Here is a 10,890-nt window from a genome sequence, read left to right on the forward strand (position 1 = left end):
AACAGCCCAAATGCCCGTCTGCTGCCAAGTGGATGAGCCAAGTGCAGTGGCCCGCGCTGTGGTGGTTCATCATATGCGTCAACTTGGCTGGGGGGCCATTTGGCCAAACGTGAGGGTGTTTCTGGATGAGATTAGCATTGGAATCTGTGGGCTGAGTAAAGCAGACACCACCCCCCCGCCCATGCGGGTGGGTCTCACCCAATCAGGTGAAGACTTGAATAGAACGAAAAGGTTGGGTAAGGGGGACGTCCTCCTGCCAACCACGTGAGCTGGGACGTCAGTCTCTTCCTGCCTTTGGATTTGCACCAAAGCATCAGCACCCCGGTCTCGAGCTGCTGACCACAGATCTGGGGACTTTGGAGCCCCCATAATCGTGTGAGTCAATTCTTTGTAATCAATTTCTTTATGTATTGATACATCCTGTTGGCTCTGTTTCTCTGGAGAACCCAGACTAAATACACATATGGTGGAATATTATTCAGCCATGAAGAAGAACGAAGCTACCGACACCTGCTACAGCACAGCTGAAACTCAGAAACATCATGCTGAGCAAAAGAAGCCAGACGCGGGCTTCCCTGGTGGCGCAGTGGTTGAGAGTCCGCCTGCCGATGCAGGGCACGCGGGTTCGTGCCCCGGTCCGGGAAGATCCCACATGCCGCGGAGCGGCTGGGCCCGTGAGCCATGGCCGCTGAGCCTGCGCGTCCAGAGCCTGTGCTCCGCTACGGGAGGGGCCACAGCAGTGAGAGGCCCGCGTAGCGCAAAAAAAAAGAAGCCAGACGCTAGAGGTCACACACTGTATGCCTGCATTTGTGTGAAACGTGCAGACCAGGTAAACCCACAGAGGCAGCACGCAGATGAGCGGTTCCCAGGGCTGAGGGCAGGGGGGGATGGGAAGCGACTGCCCAGTGGGGCTGGGGCGTTACGCTGGGCGATGAGACGCTTTGGAACTTGATAGAGGGGGTGGTTGCACATTTTTAACGTATTAAGTGCCATTGGATTTGCTGTAAAATTATTAATTTTATGTTCTATGAGTTATACCTCAATCGATTATTTTTTTAAAAGAACTCCCAGCAGTGTTTGAACTCCCAAGAAGTTCACTGGGGCTGTGGGATTCCCACAGATGCAGCAGGACGGGCCTCAGGGGACCCAGGGGTCATGAGGAGCGCCTCTCTGCTACCCAAATCTTTGGGGCCCTCAGCAGCAAGGAGAAGGGTGCCGTACCTGGAACCTGGCCCTGCCCACCGCTTTGCTGGCAAGGTCCTGGGGGGAGGGGCAGCTGCAGCCACAGAGCAAGGGCTCTGCCCTCCCCCCGCCCGAACCTCCCCTGCCCCTCAGGAGCTCAGCCCTCAGCCGCTCCCAGGCTCGGAGGCACTGGCGGAGGTTCTGCAGGCCCCAGGGTGCCCACCGGATGCTGAGAGGGAGTGAGCAACCCACTCGTTTGTCCCACTGGGACCTGAACCTGCTCCCGCTGCCCCGGCTACCCTGCCGACTCGCCTCCCTCCAACTCGCCATTCTCATCCTGGACGTACAGCCCAACTCGGCCTGCTCTGCCGGCCCCGCCTTTGAAGGACCCCCACCTGGCCACCATGCACCTCCCAGGGAGGACACAGCCCCTCCCTTGGGGCTAAGCTCACCCAAGACACCCCTGGCTTGGGGGTCTGTCCTGGGCTGAACTCTGTCCTCCCAGAAGTCACATGTTGAAGGCCTGGCTCCCCGGACCTCAGAATGTGGCTGTGTTTGGAGGTGGGTCTTTAAAGGCTCGGTAATTAAGGCAAAGTGAGGTCGTTAGGGTGGCCCTAAGCCAATGTGACTGGTGTCCTCGTACGAAGAGGCGGTCAAGACACAGACATGCCCAGAGGGAGGATGGAAGACCCAGGGAGAGGGCGACCACCTCCCAGCCCAGGAAAAAGGCTTCAGGAAGTCAACCTCGCCAACACCTGGATCTCGGCCTTCAGCCCTCGGAACTGTGAGAGATGAATTTCTGTTAAGCCACTGGCCTGTGGTACCTTTCTGTTTTTGGACCACGTTGTGCACTTGTGGGATATTTGTTCCCCGACCAGGGATTGAACCTTGGTCCCGGCAGTGAAAGGGCTGAGTCCTAAGCCCTGGACTGCCAGGGAATTCCCTGTGGTACTTGTCCTGGCAGCCCTAGCTGACTAACAGAGCACACCTCTCAGGTGCCACGCGCATGTCCACATCCCCAGCAGCCCCAGCCAGCTGGCCCTGGTGCCGCCCTGGTTCCCTCCCCCTCCTCAGCTCGTCACTCCCCAGGGACCTGGAGACTCGCACTTTTCAACATGCAAAACACACGAGGTTGACACAGAGCCGCCAATCCCGATCCACCTCCTGATGCTTCCTTCCCTCCTGACTGCTTGTGGTCAGGGGCCGTTGGGGGGGGACCTTCCTCAAAGCATCCAGGGTGGTTCAGAGCAGCGCGGTCCAACAGAAAGGTAACGCCAGCCACACGTGCGCTTCAAAGACTTTAGCTGCCACAGGAAACATGAAAAGAAACAGGTGAAGTTTATTTTAATACAATTTAGTTAACCAGTAGATCCAAACTATTACCACCTCAGCCTGTCATCGACACAAGCAGTTAATGGGATGTCTTCATGCTTTTTGGGGGGTAGGAGGGGGACTGTGTCTTTGAAAGCCCGCGTGCGTCCCAGGCTTGCAGCGCACCTCAGTTTGGACTGGCCGCAGCCCCAGGCGCCTGACCCGCACACGTGCGCACGGACACCACGTCGGAGGACACAGATTTAAACCGTCACGGCGGCCTCTCGGCACCTCTCAGCCCTGCAGGAAAGCCCGAGGCCCATCACTGGCCTGGGGTCTGCTCCACCTTGTCCCCGAGTGAGCCCCAAAGGAGGCTCTGCACCCCTCTGGCCAGAGCAGAGACGGGACCCGTGGGCGAGGAGGGACAGCATTAGGGCCCACAGACAAACAGACAGGCAGGGCTCCTCCACACCAAGAAGTGAGCAGAGCGTCTCCGGCCTCCGCGCTGCTTGGGGGCCTTGGGCCGCACTGGCTCTCTTCGTTAAGAAAGGCTCGCTTCCAGAGAATGTCCGCAGTGAGACGGCCCTTAGCCGCGGAGCTGACGTCCACTCTGCGGCGCCTTCCTATTCCGTCGCGGGCCGACGACAAGTCCTTTGTGGGCCAGCCCGATCCAGAAACCACACCGCTGTAGTGGGGCACGGCCGTCAGCGGCAGACGGTGGAGAGCTTCCTACACTCACCGCTTGTGATGGGGCCCCGGGCATAAGAGCAAAGGATTATTCTGTTGAAGTATTTCATTCAGAAACCTAAACAATGTGGTCCAGATTGACCCCAGGGCAAACGGAGACCCAGAAGCACTGTGTCCCGAAGGGTGTTTGACGGGTTTTGGGTCAGAGTATCCTTTCCTGCAGGACCTCTTAGGCTTTGAAATGATGGTGTGGACAGTGCATCGCCAGGAGGGAGCGTATGCGCACTGGTTCCCAAACGGACTCACCCATCACAGATGAAGGGGCGACACGGGCTGGACACGGGTCAGGACATGCTGCTCCTAGTGACTCCATCTTCAGGATGATTCAGGAAGCCACACTGGTTGCCGCCGCGCTTCCCGATCTGTGTCCCTTGTGTCTCCACCTTCCCGGTCGCAGCTGTTGACCCGCAGGCAGGTGACTTGTCTCCGAGACTGTGTCTCAGGGGTAACGTGGGAACTGCTCTGAGCCAACCTCCTGGGCTTGTGGTGGGGCCAGGACCTGTCAGGTCGCCGCCGTAAAGCTCCTGGCACGAGGTAAGGACTCAGAAATGGCACCGAGTTCTACAGCTGCGTTCCCTGCGCCGCCCCGGGGAAGCGTGTGCTCGCTCGAGCCAGGCAGCAGCCTCTTTCGGGACACGTGACCATCCCCGTTCAGGACGGAAAAACCCAGGCTCGACGAGGTGACAGTCTGATCTCCAGAAACGTTATTTCTGTGTAACACAACAGATGCTGCGTGCGAAGGGCCTCAGAGTTACATTGTTTCCTTTTTCACACACCGTCGAATGTGTGGCCCTTCCTGAATCACACAGTGATGCGTCATCAATACTTATTATGAGTCTGTAGTTGTGTATGGATTCACGATATTCACTGTAAATCTCTGTACAGACACACCTCAGAGACATTGCGGGTTCGGTTCCAGACTCCTGCAATGAACTGAGTATCACACTGAAGGAAGTCACAGGAATGTTTTGGTTTCCCAGTGCGTGTAGAAGTTATGTTTACACTAGACTGTAGTCTATTAGGTGTGCAATAGCCTTATGTCTAAAAATCAATGTACATACCTTAATTAAAAAATACTTTATTGCTAAAGCATGCTAAGCGTCCTCTGGGCTTTCAGTGAGTCATAACATCAAAGATTACTGAACACAGACACTGTAACGAGTATAATAAGAAAGAAAACGTTTGAAATATCGCGAGAATTACCACAATGTGACACAGAGACAGGAAGCGAGGAAACGCTATTGGAAAAACGGTGCCCATAGACGTGCTTGACGCAGGGTTGCCACAGACCTTCAACTTGTAAGAAAACGCAGTATCTGTGACGCACAATACAGCGAGGTGTGCCTGTACCAGAGCTTTTGTCACCCCGTTTTGGCATCTCTTCAATTTAAAAAACAAGTCTTGGGACTTCCCTGGTGGTCCAGTGGTTAGGACTCCACGCTTTCACTGCCAACGGCGTGGGTTCAGTCCTTGGTCGGTGAACTAAGATCCCGCAGGCTGCACCAAAAACAAGACAAACGAACAAAACCAAAACGAGCCTCAGAAAAGTGGGTGACGTTGAGACTTCCCTGGTGGCGCAGTGGTTGAGAATCCTCCTGCCAATGCAGGGGACACGGGTTCAAGCCCTGGTCCGGGAAGATCCCACATGCCGCGGAGCAACTAAGCCCGTGCGCCACAACTACTGAGCCCACGTGCCACAGCTACTGAAGCGCCTAGAGCCCGTGCTCTAGAAGCACAAGAGAAGCCACCGCGATGAGAAGCCTGCGCACCACAACAAAAAGTAGCCCCCGCTCGCCGCAACCAGAGGAAGCCCGCGCACAGCAACGACGACTCAACGCAGCCAAAAATAAACAAATAAATAAATAACATTTACAAAAAAGCAGAAGAAAAATGTGTGACCGTAAGTAGGTTACTTATTCCTCACCAGCCATTTCCTTACCTGTAAAATGAAGGAAAGAGAAGGACACTGCCCTGAAGCGCCATTCCCCCACCCCCGCACCTGGCCACCCCTGGCTCAGGGCCTCCCCAGCGACCAGCGACCTAGTGGGTGAGGGATGATGCTGAGGCCCCCAGCCCCCGTAGCTGTGCGGATTAAATCACTGAGCACGGCGCTCGAGAAATCCACATCTTCTGTTTTTCCATTAAGCTCGACTCTGGGAGGATTTACGGAGCACCTACTGTGCTCCGCAGACCCCACCACCCTCTGGGGTCCGGAAATGAACAACCCCCCAGAGAGGGCTGCAGTCTGGGGGTGCTGCAGGGAGCCAAAGGTTTTCCTCTGGCTGCACCGGTGCCCAGAGACCCAGGGGTCCTGGGAGAAGCCGCCAGCAGGGCAGAGGCTTGCCAGGGCCAGCCTGCCTACACGGAGGCGGCTCTCTGCCTCCCCCTGCTGGCAGCGCCCCACCAGTGTCCCCTTTGGCAAGCGGGTGGTCCGCGTGGGGACTTCCAGCGGGCCAGGTGAGGCCAGGTGAGGCTCCGCTGTTTATAGTTTACGTCTGCACCTCACCTAATGCTTGGGTCCATCGTCCGTGACAGTGCTGTTGTCCCTTTCTACAGATGAGGAAGCTGAGGCTCAAAGAGGTAGGTGACTTCCCTGAGTTCACCCACTTGAGCCAGAGCGTGCGACTCCCCTGTCAGTGTCCTTACAGCCACCTCAGGGGTCACCTCCCCTGGGAGGACCCGGAGGGCCTGGAGACGCTACCTGGCTCAGCCCCTCACCATTCAGACAGGGAAAGCTATGCTCAGGGACGGAAGTGCCAAAGTCACCCTGCCGGGAGTTAACGCTGCAGCCAGTCTGCCACTCGGCAATCTGCAGGTGTAGGGGTTCTTCCAAGCTCCACCCTAGGCCCTTTCCAATTCCCAGTCCACGGTCCCAGCAGGCCCCCAAGTCCACACCTGTAACTGAGGTCACCACCGAGGCTCAGGACTCCCGCCTTGTTTGTTCCCTTGATGTGTGTGGAGCGTGTGCCGTGCCAGGGGCTGCGGATGCAGCTGGCAGCCAGAGAGCCACGTCCTGCCCTCGGGGGTCATCCGGGGCTTGGCTCTCCCCACCAGCCTGGCCCCAGCAGCCTTGCCACTCCCCTGGGGGACCCAGGGCCACCTCCTGGGCTCCTGACTCTGGCTAGTGCCCCGCCGGACAGCCCGGGGCGGGCTAAACCGGTGACATCACTCCTGGCTGCTGAAAAGCCCCTGAGAGCTTCCTTGCTTCCAAAAGTCAAGTGTAAGTCCCCTCTCGGCGCCCACGGAGCCCCACGCGATGGGGGCACGCCCAGCGGCTCCCGGGCCGCTGCCTGCTCTCTGGGGTCCACCCCCTGCCACTCCAGAAGTTTGTCTTCGCGTCAGCCACAAGTGCTCCTCCTTTCCCATCCCTGCCTGTCCCCGCCCCGCAGCAGGTGGGACCCAGGCCGCACTGGGCACATCCGCTGCTGCCCAGCGTCCTGCTCCCCCAGGGACAGGAGCCGCGCCTGTCTGTTCCACGGCCGCAGCCTCGGCTCCTCCCGGTGCCTGGTGCGTGGCGGGGGCCCAGCAAACGGCTGTGTGCTGCTCTGGGAAGGACGGCGCCCAGGTTTCCCAGGGCCTCGCTGCAGCTGAGGACACAGCGCACATTTGCCCGTGGCTCGCACGCGATCGGCGTCTTCCCGTGTTTTCTGCTTCACCCCTGTTGCTACTCACCTTATATGCTCAGTACTTGGCTCAGTGATTTAAAACAGAAAGTTCTCTGAGACCTCCTAGGGGCCAGGCATGTTTGCAGACGCTGGAGAGGACAGTGCCATGCTCAGGCTACAGTGCCACTGATGGTGATGACATTTACCAAGCCTGGCTGGCTCAGGGCTTGGCCTGGATGTGGACGTCCTCCTGCAAGGCCCTCCGGGGGCCCAGGATGGCTCTAGTGGTGTTGGCCTTATGCCCCTGGCCTGCACCCTCATTGAGGGGCCTCCCTCTCCTCGCCTGCAGCCTGGCCACACACCAGCAACCCACCTGGATGCACCCCGACAGGGGCCCCCACACACCGGGGCCCGATGCCCAGGTGCCACGGAAGAAACTCTAAGGCACAGCTATGTGCGCCTCGGGACCTGTTTCTCCTCAAGGAACTGACCCCCACCCCTTCCTCTCCAGCCACTCCATCCTCCGGAAGCCCATCCTGCCAGCTCTTCCCACCTCTGAGGCTCTGACATGCTTTTTGCCTAGACCACTCAGCCAGCCCCGTCTCACAGAGGCTGCCCCCTCTCGCCAGGATGAGCTGGGCAGGCCCATTCCCACGCCCCCAGCCTCAGCACCCAGGACTGAGGGTGTGCGTCAGGGGCTGAGCAGAGCACCTGGCCTGGAACAGGCCTGCCGTACAAACACCCACAGACCACACTTTACGCCCTGCGGGGGAGTGAGGGGCACAGGCTCACGGCCACGGGCCGCCGGGCCTTCACCTACACTGAGACTGCTGCCCGCCCCAAGGGCCCCTGGGAGGACTGCCTGGCAGGTCGGTCATCAGGGATGCTGAGTGGGGACGCCCGACCTCTCCCCAACAAGGCGCTCACATCAGACCAGCGCCATCCAATGGGAACGTAATGCCAGCCACGTATGGAATTTTACACTTCCTGGCAGCTACATTAAAGAAAGGAAACAGACGAAATAAAATTTTATAGTATATTTTATTTAACCCAGTAGATCCAAAATATCATTTCAACAGGCAAGGCTCTCACTGAGCTACCTCACAGCCTCGGCCCCGTGGCGTGGACTCTGCGCTCAGAGCGCATCTTGGGTTGGACCAGTACCCTGGAAGGTACAGGCTAGTGGGAGAGGCTGACTGTCACAATACTGAACACAATGTGACCAAGTGCCGTAATGATGACGAGACAGCCCGGTTCTCTGGCACCGCCTCTGCCCGTTGTCCCTCTGCCCACAGCAGTTCTGTGTCCCGTGCGTTCTGGGCAACGTGACTACAGCTCATGTGACTACGGAGCTTGGCATGAGGAGCTACATTTCCCCCAGGAAAGAGCGGCCAATTCTAGCCCACCCAGTGGGGGCTTCAGGGAGGTGGTGACATTTGTATCCAGCCTCCAAGTATGAGCCAGGGGAGAGGCTGGGAGAAAGGAGAGAGGAGTGGACATTGCAGGCAAAAGGAAGGGTGCCTAATCAAGACTAGTGATGGCTGTCGTGGCGGTGCACCTCCTCGGCACGGCCCCAGCGTCCCAGTTTGCCCTGACAGCCCCAGTTCACACCTGTTGATCCAGCACATGTGTCAACAGCACCCTCTCTCAGTCCCCAAAATGTCCAGGTGCTCACCCTGCGTAAACCCCAGGCTGACGAGGTTAAGGAAGGTGACAAAGGGCACACAGCATCTGGGTAGCAGGCTGGGTCTCAAAGCAGATGGTCTTTGACTCTGAGCCCCGTCTCCATGGCCCAGAGGCTTGATGGCTCAGCTGCGGGCCCAGGAGCCCTCTCCTGCACACCAGCCTACAGACAGAACCTGAGAGGGTCTCCACACACAGCTTAGCAACAGACAGAACCTGAGAGGGTCTCCACACACAGCTTAGCAACAGACAGAACCTGAGAGGGTCTCCACACACAGCTTAGCAACAGACAGAACCTGAGAGGGTCTCCACACACAGCTTAGCGACAGACAGAACCTGAGAAGGTCTCCACACACAGCTTAGCGGGAGGCAGGAGGGGAGGGGAAAAAAAGCCCCAGGCCCTTGCAGGTCACCTTTGCTAATCACAGCTTTCCTTAAAGTCACCACACGTGCTGCCCCTTTAACAACCCCCCAGGGCCCGGAGGTCTCCAATTTGCCCTGGGCAAGTTGCTTTCTGCTGCTTTGTCTTCAGGTCGGAGCCCACTGGGGCTGACCACAGGGCCCCTCAGGCCACCAGAGAGGAAGGTCTGGGCTCGAGCTCTTGAGCTCTTTGAACCTCCCGGGCTGGGGGGTGGGGGTGGGTACCAGCGACACATCTCTCTGCAGGATGATTTGCTGGGACCAAGTGTCCGCAGAACACAGTGACCACCAGGAAGAAGGGGACCGAGTGGTGGGGCCCAGCGTGCGTTCTACTGCATGTTCCCTAACTCTGTGTTGACACAGGCTGGGAACTCGATTTCTGCAAGGCAAATGTTAGCTTAGCAAAGTGGCCACGTCAGATGGGCTGAAACTCTCCCTGCACCCGCCCGGGGCTCTGACAGCGTGGCTGCTCCCTTGCCAGCATCACGGCAAACAAAGAGAAGAACCACACTCCTTCCTTCTTCCCAAGCTTCTGGGTCCCATCAGTGACCACCCTCCTACTCCCGACAGGCCAAAGCACAGCAGCCGCTGCGGCTGGGAGCTCAGCGGCTGGGCGATGTGTAACTGCTCAGGCACACGCGCCACCCTTCCCGCCCTCCGGAAGGCGCCGGGGCAAGCGGGGCAGGCTGCTGCCCTTCCCTACCCTTGCCAGGCGGGCGGCAGGTGAGTGCGCCGGGCCAGGCTGGCTGCCCTTTCACCTGCCTTTTCTACCTGGGAGAATGAGGGTACAAAGGGCAGCACCCCTCTTCCCTAAGATCCTCTATGGGTGGTGGGCTCAGATGCTGCCTCCCGGTGGGCGCCAGGACGGGGGAGCAACCTCAGGGAGGAACAGGAGGCTGAGGCCCGGCAGCCTAGACTGTCACTCGGTACCTCGGGGGTCGCCCTCATTCAACACAAATATCCTCTCAACAACGGTTAGGGAAAACCACATAGAGATACCGGCTTCCGTCCACAGGGCATCTCTGGGCACAGAGGGAACCGCTGCTCACGGGAAGAAGAGTCAGGGGCCTCGAGGGGGCTTAGGGCAGACAAAAGAGGGGCCGGGGACTGCGCGGCCAGCGCCGGTGGCGAAGGGGGCGGGGAGGGAAAGGGCCGGACGAAGTGTGTGCCCGGGGAAGGCGACGGCCGAGCCGGGGAGGAGGCCGGGCCTGGGCGAGGCGAGGCGGGACGGTGCGACTGGGCGCTGCAGGCGGACAGGACGACCCCCGAAGCGGGAGCCTGGGCGGCAAGTGGGGCTTCGACGGGGCCTGTGGACTGGGGGCCGGCGGCGTCTGTCCCTTCCAGGGTTCTGTGCGGAGCACATGGGCACTGCTTTCCGAGAGCTAGACGTGGACGGAGCCGAACTTCCCGGGCAGAACTGGAACCGGGAGCCGTCAGTGGTCGTAACTAGGCAACTGGCGGGCCGCCGCGAGGCGCGCACGCGCAGTTCGCAGGGGCTGCCGGCGCATGCGCGGTCGTCTTCCGCCCGTTTCCCTTCGAAGAGTCCAACGGCAGAATGGGAGGAACGCGCCTGCGCCAGGGTGCTGCTCGGGTTCTCGGCTCAGCCGGGTAGCCGTTCTCGGTCGGTGCACCTGCTGGCGTCAGTCGCTCAAGACTGATTCTTCCCTTGGGTCTTCTTGAAGAATCCCGACTCTTCTCACATCCTAAGTCAGAAGAGACGGGGAGAAAGAGCCGGCATAACTCGGACGACGTCCCAGGGCGGTCCTCGCGCGCCCGACCGGGCAGGTGGGCGGGCAGGTGGGCGAGGGGCGGGACCAATGGATGGGCAGTGAAAGACGGGATGCGGGCGGGGGCGGGGCCAGGGGCGGGGCGGAGTGTCACGAGGGCCCCTGCGAGGGGCGCGGCGCGCGCTGACGTCGCTGCCGGACACGTCGGCGACGCG

Source organism: Globicephala melas, chromosome 6 (assembly GCF_963455315.2).
Source record: "Globicephala melas chromosome 6, mGloMel1.2, whole genome shotgun sequence".
Classification (NCBI taxonomy): domain Eukaryota; kingdom Metazoa; phylum Chordata; class Mammalia; order Artiodactyla; family Delphinidae; genus Globicephala; species Globicephala melas.